We start from the raw sequence: 4,273 nt of genomic DNA, 5'->3' as shown, positions 1-4,273 counted from the left end.
GCAACATTGTTCTGAAGCCCGTGTTATTATCCCCATTTTACAGCTGAGGAAACTGAGGCTGGGGAATCAAGCTGTTTGTCCAAGGATACGTGATGCATGTGCAGCAAGGCTGGGATCTGAACCCAAGTAGGGCAGTTCCAGAGCTCACTGTTCATTCTTCCTCCTAAATAGCCCTTGAATCTGCCCCTTCCTCTAAATCTCCACAGCCATCCCTTAAACAGCTCTCACGTGGACAATTGCAGTAGGTGGAGACCTCATAGGTCTCTCCCCGCTCAGTCTTAAAATACAAAATAGGTGTGTCACTCCTCTGTCTAAAACCCTTCAGTTACTGGCACACAGATAGACATACAGTTCAATGGCATAGAATTGAGATCCCAGAAATAAACTTATATATTTATGGTCAACTAATTCTCAACAAGGGTGCCAAGACATTTCAATGGGGGAAAGTCTAATCTTTTCAACAAACGGTGCTGGGACAACTGGATATCCACATGCAAAAGAATATCTCACATCATATACAAAAATTAACTCAAAGTTGATCTAAGACCTAAATGGAAGAGACCTAAAACTCTTAGAAGAAAACATAGGTGTAAATCTTCATGACCTTGAATTAGGCAATGGTTTCTTAGATATGACACCAAAGCACAAGAAGCCAAAGGAAAAATAGATAAATTGGACTTTGTCAAAATTAAAACTACTGTGCTTCAAAGGACACTATCAAGAAAGTGAAAATATTTGCAAATCACATATTTATTAAGTGTCTAGTATCCAGAATATAAAGAATTATTACAACTCAACAATAAAAAGGCTAATAAACCAATTTTATAATGGCCAAGGATCTGAATAGACATTTCTCCAAAGAAATCTACAAATGGCCAACAAGGATATGAAAAGATGTTCAATATCATTAGTCACCAGGGGAATGCAAATCAAAAACACAATGAGACATTTTACACCCACAAGTCTGGCTATAATAAAAAGGACAAATGTTGGCGAGGTTGTAGAGGAATTAGATCTCTTATACATTGCTGGTAGGAATGTGAAATGGTGCAGCTACTGCAGAAAAGGTTGGCAGTTCCTCAAAAACTTAAACACAGAGCTACCATACAACCTAGCAATTTCACTTCTAGGTATATACCCAAGAGATCTGAAAACATATGGTGCCCACACAAAAACTTGTACACAAATGTTCATGGCAGCATTATTCATAATAGCCAAAAGGTAACAAAATGTCCATCAATAGATGAATAAACAAAATGTAATATTCCATACAATGGAATTTTACTCAGCAATAAAAAAGAAATACCAATACATGTGACAACATGGATGAACCCTGGAAACATTATGCTAAGTGAAAGAAGACAGACACAAAAGGCCTTCATGCATATGAAATGTCCAGAACAGGCAAATCCAAAGAGACAGAAAGTAGATTAGTGGTTTCCAGGGGCTCAAGGGAGGAAAGAATGGGGAATGATTGCTAACGGTACAGAGTTTCTTTTGGGGGTGATGAAAATGTTCTGGAATTATATAGAGGTGATGGTTGCACAACCTCATGAAAACGTTAAAAATAATGAGACTGTACACTTTTAAAGGATAAAGTTTATGGTACGTGAATTATATCTCAACTTTTTTTTTTGGCTGCACTGTGTGGCTTGCGGGGATCTTGGTTCCCCCACCAGGGATTGAACCTAGGACCACGGCAGTGAAAGCACCGAGTCTTAATCACCGGACTGCCAGGGAATTAATTCCCTGTCTCAACTTTTGAAAAAGCAAACACATCGATGACCCCAGGACTTTTCACCATCTAACTCACCCCTGCCTACCCTTCCAGCCCTATCTCTTGCTAGTCTTTCCATTAATCACTTTGCTCAGAGAAGCAGAGATTCTAGGAGCAATGTTATTTTAAGGGATTTAACAGTGAGAGTTGACCTTGACCGTAGGAGCTGGGCAAGCAGTTTTTCTAAGTTCGTTGCCCCTGCGTCTACATGTGTGAGCTGCAACAGCTCCTGACTAGCCAAGGCTGCTGCTTCATCTCTGCCTTCCTCCCCTCACCTAAAGCTCCCATGGAGCCAACCCCATCCCAGGGCACATGGGGAAGGGCATTCTGGGAAATGTAGTTCCAGCCTAGCTACAGTGGCACAGCACAAAGCCATCCACGGCTCTTCTCACAGGCCCCTCCCTCCGCCTAGAGCACAGTCCCCACTCCTCACCCACTCATTCCTACTCAACATTTGAATCTCAACCTCAAGCAGGAAGTCGCTCTGGCAGTTTCTCCAGATTTGGGTGGGCACTCCCCCCAACCTCTGGCCACCATGGCTCACTTTATGTGGCCCATCACATACAGTTGCGAAGGTGGTGCACAGCTCGGAGGGCAAGTTCGAATTAACAGTTATTATAGATGCGCGTCTTTTTTTTTTTTTTTTTTTTTTTTTTTGGCCACACTACGCAGCTTACAGGATCTTTTAGTTCCCAGACCAGGGATCCAACCCGTGCCCCCTGCAGTGGAAGTGTGGCGTCCTAACCACTGGACCGCAGGGAATTCCCATAGATGTGCATCTTCATATAACTGTTTCCCCACAGATGGCGGTAAAGTGACTGGAGTGAGGAGTATCTCTTTCTAATTCTAACAGCGCTGTTCATAGGCTGTCTCAGGGCTGTATGCACTTCCTTTATCTCAAGGGACACTTGGCTGCTAGGCTGTGTCCCTTTCTACACTGTGAGCCCCACTTGGCAGGGACTATATTGGGACAACTCAGTGTGGGGCCCCCAACGTTTAGCACAGGACCTGACACACAGCAGACACTCAGTGTCCATAAAACAAAAGAGTAAATGAAGATCTAAGGGATGAGAGATGGGTAGCAGGCAAGAGCAGAAAGATGAATAAGCTGAGGGCTTCAGGAGCTGGGCCGAGGCAGAAAGAAGTGGCACAGCTGGGTAGTTCAGAGTATGGACTCAGGAGCCAGGCTCCATCTCCATCACTTACCAGCTGTGTGACCTCCCACAAGTTACTTCACCTGTCTGTGCCTCGATTTGCTCATCTGTAAAAATAGAGATAAGAAGAGCACTTCCTGCAAGGAGTTGGTAGGAGAATTTGTGGGACTAATGTTTGCAAAGCACTAACATAGCAATATACAACAGTTTGTTAAATAAACAGATTGATAGATAGATGATAGATAAAATGAAGGAAAGATGAATCATTTTGTTTCTCTCTCAAAGCCAGGGTGAAAGGCAGTCCCTGTAGAGAAGCTGCTGCCGGGGTTCACCATTTGAGTGGCTGGAAGGTAGTGTAACACTTCTACTCTGAAAACATACAGGTTTAAGAGCATCAAGACAAACACCCCAGCTGGTAAGGACAGAGGGTATTGCATTAGTATACCGTTAGTTAAGGAATTATAGCTCGTAGGATACCAGCTTCTGACAATAAAATGATTTTTTTTTTTTTTTAAATTTGCGGTACGCGGGCCTCTCACTGCTGTGGCCTCTCCCGTTGTGGAGCACAGGCTCCGGACGCACAGGCTCAGTGGCCATGGCTCACGGGCCCAGCCGCTCCACGGCATGTGGGATCCTCCCGGACCGGGGCACGAATCTGCTTCCCCTGCATCGGAAGGCGGACTCCCAACCGCTGCGCCACCAGGGAAGCCCCTAATAAAATGATTTTTAAAACAACATTTTAAAAACTCGATTCAAACATAATGCTCTGTTTAGTTACTGCCACAAAATGTTTCATTTGCAAATTACAGCCTAGTGGATTTAATCTATTTTCTGCTGACACCGTATTAGACATGATGGACCAGGCAGGCACTGCAAGGCTGTAAGCTCCAGAACTTAGAAGCTTTTGGGCTCCTCTGCTAAGCCTTTTTGGTGGACGGGGCATGGCCAGGCTTCCTCCCCACGCCCGGGGCCCTGAGGGTCTCCTGATGGCCTGCAGGTAGCGCTTCTCCCCATAGACTCTTCTTATCAAGTAGGGCTTGGGACTTGGCAGGATGCTGTGTGCTGAGAGTACAGACTGAAAATTGGTGCTTCTTAGGGCCAAGTTCAGCCTATTGATTGTCTACCTGCCTCACATCATGATTTCTAAATATTCAAGCCAACATTTAAAAATCAAGAGACCTCACTTAAAATCCAGATGCTTTGCTACTTTTGAAAAATGGGGGGGCTTCCCTGGTGGCGCAGTGGTTGCGCGTCCGCCTGCCGATGCAGGGGAACCGGGTTCGCGCCCCGGTCTGGGAGGATCCCACGTGCCGCGGAGCGGCTGGGCCCGTGAGCCATGGCC

Source organism: Physeter macrocephalus, chromosome 9, assembly GCF_002837175.3.
Source record: "Physeter macrocephalus isolate SW-GA chromosome 9, ASM283717v5, whole genome shotgun sequence".
NCBI classification, from domain to species: Eukaryota; Metazoa; Chordata; class Mammalia; order Artiodactyla; family Physeteridae; genus Physeter; species Physeter macrocephalus.
Note: the sequence above shows the minus strand (reverse complement) of the source record.